We start from the raw sequence: 7,673 nt of genomic DNA, 5'->3' as shown, positions 1-7,673 counted from the left end.
GAAGGGTGTCCTTGAGAGTGTCATTTCTGTTTTTCCTGGATATCATCTTTGCTATAGGAGGGCACCTTGTAAGTCCGTATCCTGTGCTCATGTGTGAGCACACTCATGTCCTTATGCAGGAGTCACCTGCACACAGGGGTGGGCATAGGTCTCTTAGTCTCAGGAGGGGGACTGGGCAAAAATCATGAAGGCCCCCTGAGGCTAGAACAGGAGAGGCGAGGCTGGGGATGAGTCCCTCTGCCCCAGTGCTGGCCATGAGGCAGCTTTGTGTCTCACACACGGGCTGGTCAGCACATGGGGAGTCTGCAGAAAGTCAGAGAAGGGAGAATCACTCAGAAGGACACCAGGGGTAGGACAGAAACCCCCAAGGCTGCCCCTGCCCCAGGTAAACCCCATCCTGGGGCCCAAGATTAAGCAGTGTCCCTGGTGCCCTGCTGAGACCTGACCACACCTCCAGACTGACCTCTAATCCCTGACCCTTGATGGAACCTAGATACATGCTGATTCCCCATCCCTCCATCCCAATGGTCTCTAGGGAGCCAGCGTGGGACTTGCTGTCCCAGGCACCGTGAACTGATGATGGTAAATCACGGGGAAGGGAGAAAAACAAACTCAGTGGGGCCCAGGCCCTATTTTTAGGAGATAATCTCTCCGCTCCTGGCAGATTCTGTAGGATGAAGGCCAAGAGAGATGGGGCAGGCACCCGGGCTGGCCTGAGGGAGTCTTGGAGACTCAGCTAGGATCCCCAGCCCGGGGATGGACTCCGAGGCTCATCCCAACCATCCTGGGCCCAGGCCCCCACAATGGAGGCTCTGCGGACTACTATGGTTCTAGCAGAGCTTCCTCCCACCCCCTGCCCCACTCCTAAAATCTTTTTCTTGGCCTGCAACTACTCAGAAGTCTTCAGGTTATAAAGCCCTTGGAATGCAGCATTTTATCTAATCTCCACATCAACCAGCGAGGGCGGGGTTATTGGCCCCATTTTCCAGTGGAGGATTTTGAAGGTCAGGGAGGTTAAGGGCTTCAACTAGGAGTCTTGGGAGCAGGGCACAAGGTAGGACTGTCTTGCCAAGGTTTTTCGTGTTTCTTCTCCAGAAGTGTCTACAGCCTTTAGAAGGTCTCTGCACCCACAAGACTGCCCAGAAGGGCCTTGGAGATCACTCAACCCAGCTCTTTCTTATAAAATCAGGGAAGTGAGTCACAAAAAGGTGGAGCGATCTTCCCAAATTCGTCCAGTCAGAGGGATGTAGCACCTGTGCTGGAAGCCTGGAATCACCTGCTTTCTGTTTCCTCGTTCTGGATGGATAGGTAGGTAGGTGGGTGGGTAGGTGGATAACTGGATGGATAGATGGGTCAGTGAGCAGGTCGGTGGGGTACCAACAAAGGAAAGAACGGATGACAGGATTCCAGGGCAAATTAAGACATCTGGCCCAGTGTGAGGGCTTCTTTCTTGGACCTTTGGGTCCCAGGCCACTGCCGGATTGTGTCCATGCTGCAGCTGACCACAAGGTCCACAATCCCCAGGGACATGGGCTCAGTTCTCTGAGCATCTCATAAGCTTCTCCTGTGATCCTCAGCCAGTCTATAGAGGAAAGTATGGGTTATAGAGGGATGTGGCTTCTCCTGGGTCACGGAGAGAAACAAGAAACAAGGCACTGTTTGTGGGCTTGGTGGTGGGTCAGCAAGTGTTTGTGGAATCCATGCGAATGAACTGGGCCTCACTCTGCAAGCAGGCAGGGCCTAGACCCTGCTAGGGCAAGGTTGGTGATAACTGGTGGCTCAGTGTGGGTAGAAGAACATGTGATTCACGCTCTGCTTCATCCTTGCTGTGTGTTCCCAGGTGAGTCAGTTCACCTTTCTAAGCTTTGGTTTACTTGCTGATAAAAGGCAATTATTGGGAGGACTACAGGAGATAATTTTCAGAAAATGTATTTAGCACAGTGCTGGGGACACAGCAAGAAGAGAACGTGAGGCTCAGGCTTTTGAAAGTGAGTGTGGTGAAGGACCCCGACTCTAGCCCCCATGTGGCCCTGCTGGGTGACCTGGGACAAGATAATGCTTTCAGACTTGGCTCCATGCCAGCTCCAAGGCCGCCACCCCCCCCCCTCTCTGGTTGAAGTTGGGGGTCTTGCAGGGTTCGGACTTGCAGGGGATGGAGGGAGTGGCAGGGTCTGCCCCAGTGGGGAGCTCATGCCCTGTTCTCCCAGGCCCCTTCCAGAGGCACAGGGCCAGATCAAAGGGACCCAGCACTGAGGATTGGAGGCAGGCTTGGAAAGAATGTAAACATGAGGGTATTTTTAAACTTTTTCCAGCTCCGGCGATTAGGGCTCTTGAAGCAAGAGGCCCAGAGGTCAGTTCAGCCCCCACTCACAAAGAAAGAAACAGTCTTGAGATCTCAGAGACCCCCACCCACCCACACCCAGCTCTACCACCACAGGACTCTGGTTTGGGCCTCAGAGCAGAAGTTTTTTTTAAATCTCACCTCCAGCCATGCTGCTACAGCAGGATAGTGTGTTTCTAATGAGAGGGCCTCAGAGGTGTGGGGGCGTACCTGGCAGGGCTAATGCTGACAGACTGGGCTGGGAGACAGGTGGTGTGTGTGCACGTGTGTGTCTGTGGGTGTGTAGTGTACATTAAAGTCTGGTCTGCCACGCTTACAATGTGTGGCTTCAGCCTCTCCCTTTGTCCCCTTCCCTAGCATCCTCAGCCCCTGGCACTCCCTGGGTCAGTGGGGGACATGGGGGGAGACAGGAAGTAGTCTTGAGGGTCAAGGGGCAGAGGACAGGGGAAAAGTGTGGAGAGCAAGGAGGCTGGGGAGGGGCCAGGGGCCAGTCTGACCCACGCAATGAGTCAGGCTCTAAGAGCTGCAGGGGCCTCTGACGTGGGGACTGGGGGACTCAGCTCTCTTAATTACCCCCAGATGTCACAGTGACTCAGAAACTTGAACAAAGACTCGATCTCCTCACTTCCTATGTCACAGTGACGTTCACTCTGGGTTCCATGACAACAGCTACTTCCCTCGAGTGATGCAGCCACCCTCACACACTTAGGCGACACAATGGAGCACACCTGCAGGAGTGTCACAGGGAGACTCAGAGGGGTCTCAGCCACAACATGCCTCCACATGATCATATCCCAGGGATTCCCACACCTCTACCCCATCATCATCTCCCCTGACCAGGAAGTCAAAAGGTCAGAGTTCACAGGAGCATTCTGTAGCCAGGTCAGTGCGTGGTTACCAGGACAACGAGGGGCCCTACCCTAGGGGAGGCCTTACTGACAGTTTCCTATGCTTCAGGGAGCTGCTGTGCCATCTTCCTCTGGTATGGGCCCAGAGCAGGACAGTGTCCAGCTCGAAGTCACACAGCTCCTCAGTGGAGGGCAGGGCTCAGGGCTCAGGCCTCAGGCTAGGATCAACAAACTGCTGTGCTCCCCTCTGCATCCCAACTGATGAGGCAGCAGGGATAGAAGATGAAGCTTGGTGCTTTATCATAAGCTGTTGTGAGGCTTTAGGCCCAGGACAGTGGGGAAACCCGACGGGGCTGGGACTGATGGGGAGGGGTACCTGGAGACTTGTCCCTAATCTGACGGCCGGTGCTGGCTGCCTGAAGACGTTGCTATGTTGTCCCTGTGTGCATGCTCACTCACCGGGACTGTTGCTATTCTTACCTACTTGGTGATGGCAGCAGGGTCAGAGATAGTGGCTGGGTGGGAGGGAGTCATGAGTACCAGCCCTTTATCTGACACATTCCCTGGAAACTTGGCAGGGGCTGCCAGGCTCTGGAGGCCTGGGTAGGGGGAAGGTAGGGTGGTCACAGGAAGAGGGTGGGAGGAGGGGATCACCCAGGACAAGGCCCTGCACAGTGGCCTCTCCTACAGCCAGCCAAGGTCCCATCAGAAATGGCCTGGGGGTTTCCAGTGAGATTTCTTCCCATGTGGTCATCAAGACCCTCCAGTCATCCTTAGCTTCCTTCCCAGTCCAACGCAGAATGCACCACCTCTGAGCTTTTGATGCCCCAGAAGCCCCTAAGCAGGGGTTGCACCTCTATGGGGAGAACATTGTACTGTGTGTGAGCCATGGAGGCTCAGGCTGGCCACTGTCATGCCAACTTCCAGGCTACGTGACCTTGGGTAAGTCACTTCTCTCTGAGCTTCAGTTTCCTCATCCCTTTCTTGGGCTATTGTAGGGATGGCAAAGTCCAACAGTCCTAAAGGGGGCACTATGGGCTGCAGTGTATGTGTGTGTGTGTGTGTGTGTGTGTGTGTGTGTGTGTGTGTGTATGCGCGCATGTGCGTACATGTATGCATACCCATGTGTGCGCTCAGGAGTGGGAGCAGAATAGGGAGAGGGAGACACATGGGTCCCCCACCTTGGAGACTCCCTCCCGGTGGATTTTCCGTTGGCACGTCGGCACCCTCTCCCCCAAAATAGGCCCTATGAGCCGCGTCCGACAGAGCCCAGACTGAGGGAACTTTTTTTAGCTGCCCTTTGATTGTCAGCTCTCAAACGGCAGCTATTTTGAGCCCCAACGCCTAGAGGAGTAGAGCCAAGTGGGGGCCCAGGTCAGCTCAGTGGGCCTGGCTGGCTCCCCAAAGGCATCTCCGCAGGGGCCAGCCATGCCCTCTTACGCCCAGCGCTGCTGGTGGGGAGAGCGCAGCATCCCCTGTGCATTGGTCCTGGGAGCTCATCTGTCCTCCAGGGAATCTGCAGACCTGGCAAAACCACCCTCATTTATAGAGCTCACCCCCCCCCCCAGGCCACTGGCCACCGCCACTAAAAGAGAGCACACTGTGAGGATTAACTGAGATTATACAAGCAAAGCCCTTACTTAGCACAGGGGCTGGCACAAGGTAATGGGTCCTGGAAAATTAGGAATAGCTATTACTATTACTGTCATTACAGCTACAGCCATTCTTGTTTTTGTTGTTGCAGTAATGTTTTTATCAGGTTTTCCTTCCAGTCTTTTTTTCTATGCATTTATCTTACATTGCTGACTTAAAGACACAATACTCCTCCCCATCACACACCAGACCTCAGATGAAAGAAGCCCCTTCAAAACTATGCACATCTGGGCTCCGCCCCTTGGGCTCACTCACCCCTCTATAAATGGCCTTTGGGTGTCATGACCTCTGAGATTGTATTTGATCTTCCCAATTGTCTGTGGTATGCCCACAGCTCTGTCATCTCCTCAAATGCCATCAACCATGGCCCCATAGGATTCCAGGGCTCCAGATTCTGAAAGTCAAGTTCTAGATGTTGGATCCCCAGGTGGCCCTGCACCTGGATTCTAGAACCTTTTGGCTAGAACCTAAGGAAATGGGCTTGTTTCCACAGCTTCTCGTAAGAGACACTTTCTGGCTGTGCAGGTATGTAAGATTCAGCAATGGATCATGAGGACAAATAAAAATGCTCTTGGCTTTCTGGTCAGAGTGTTGGGGACGGAGGAAGGGTACGGGCTGCCAAGAACTGAGGATGGAGCAGAAAGCCAGATTCGGGGAAGTGGTGCAGCAGGGAGAGAAGGGTAGAGTGGTGAGCCAGGCCTTCCCCTTCCCTGCTGGGGTCATTTCCCAGCAGGACAGCAAGATCAGCTTGGGTGGGGGGTGGGGTCACATGCTCCACCTTTGCCCCAAGTGGTTACTGCACAAGGTGAGACTTCCTTCTTACCCGAAGAGCAAAAATAGGTCCCAGGTGATGGTCGGAGATTTGTGCCCAGAACCACCAGGGTTATTCTGAGAGCAGCAGGCATGGGGCCAGGACAGGCTCTCAGTCAAGTGGGACTGAGCTGAAGTGGCATCCTTAGCTGCAGGCTCACCCTGGCCTTTCAAGAAACCTGACTGGTGTGGGAGGACCACAGCCACATGCTGGCTAACCTTCAATGGGTGGGCCTAGAATCGCGACTCAGCTGTGTGACCTGGGGCATCACCTCTTTCTCAAATGGTGGGGACCTTGATCAATGCCTCTCAGGGTGGCTCAGAGAGCTCTATGAAGCTGACATATGTGTGAATGTGTGAACCAAGGTGCTCAGATGTGTAAATCTCCACTTCGGCTGCCCCAGAGTGCAGGCCCACCGGGCCAGGGAAGGCAGAGGCCTTGCCTGCATAGCCCAGTGGCCAAAAGCCCCCTCCCTTCCAACGTGAGGGAGCCAGAGTCAGGCACAAAAGCACGTTTCTGGAAGGGCTTGTGGGGATTTTCCAGGAACAACTCCATCCAGCTGGAGAATTCCATTCCCTGCCCTGCCGCTCAGGGTCAGGCTAAGGAGGGGATGTTCCTGCTCATTCTGGTTCTGCCCAGCTCTTGCTTCTCGCCTGCAAAGTTCAGGACACAGTGCCCACAGCTTATTCTCCTGCTGTTTGCTGTGGAGTGTGAGGGGCCAGAACCTCCAAGGCCCCCTAGAGGCCCTGGTACAGAACAGTGCTGGGCACACTGTTCATACTCTTCTGACCTCTCACCCCTTCCTTGGACAATCCCTTTTCTTCATCCGCTACATCCCAGCATTTTCCCTGAAGCCCACCTTTGCCCTCAGGGTCATCCCAGATGAACATGGACAAGCCAACATGATGGACACTGACTTGGGAAGAGATGGCACCTTACCCAGCTCAGGGTTGGCGGTGGGGAAGGGTAGCCAGTCTTGAACAACTGCCTGGGCGAAATCTCAGAGGACTGGGACACACCGTGACGTTTCTGAGGGTGTCTGATGGGTATTGAGGTCAAGGGTGGGAACTGAACTGAGCTCAGTTTTTTTTGTTGTTGTTTTTTTTTACAGAGGCAGAGATAGACAGGGACAGACAGACAGGAACAGAGAGAGAGATGAGAAGCATCAATCATCAGTTTCTCGTTGCGCGTTGCGACTTCTTAGTTGTTCATTGATTGCTTTCTCACATGTGCCTTGACCGTGGGCCTTCAGCAGACCGAGTAACTCCCTGCTAGGGCCAGCGACCTTGGGTCCAAGCTGGTGAGCTCTTTGCTCAAGCCAGATGAGCCTGCGCTCAAGCTGGCGACCTCGGGGTCTCGAACCTGGGTCCTTCCGCATCCCAGTCCAACGCTCTATCCACTGCGCCACCACCTGGTCAGGCCTGAGCTCAGTTATTTGTGGAGCTAGAGTTGGACCCCAGTTCCCTCCCAGCCTAGGCCTCTTCCTTCCATAGCTACCTCCACCAGGGTCTTTCCTGGGTTTGACCAGAAACAGGAGGGTGTCCTCTAAGGGGGAGGCTAGGCTGGCAAATGGGAATCTCGGAAAGAACAGGGTGTTAGAGCTCAGCTCAGGGGGATTCAGCTCAGCTTGCCACAAGGGGCCACCGTTAGGAATATTTCTGCACCCACAAAATGTACTCTCTGCCCACAGAGGTCTCTGGGGAGTGACAGGACACTCATATCTGCTGGAAGCAAAGTTCTTGTAGGGTCCCAGCTGGGTCCTGGAGACTGCCAGGCCCATTCTGCCATTCTATCTCAACTTCAGCTCAGCACCTGTGCCTTCTCCGGCTTTGGTCACCATCTCCACCCCTGGGAAAGAGGAACAGGGCCCCCTCCAAGGGAGGAGCCAGCGCAGAAGCCTCTTAGAGCCTCACGGGTGGAAAAAGTTACCCGGTTCTAAATCTGCCAGCCTTTGGGTGATCTCATCCCCTTCCCAATATAGTTGTGGTCCCCTCCCCCGCAGGCTGGCTCCGGGCCAATG

Source organism: Saccopteryx bilineata, chromosome 9 (genome assembly GCF_036850765.1).
Source record: "Saccopteryx bilineata isolate mSacBil1 chromosome 9, mSacBil1_pri_phased_curated, whole genome shotgun sequence".
Taxonomy (NCBI): domain Eukaryota; kingdom Metazoa; phylum Chordata; class Mammalia; order Chiroptera; family Emballonuridae; genus Saccopteryx; species Saccopteryx bilineata.
This window is presented reverse-complemented; position numbering follows the sequence as displayed.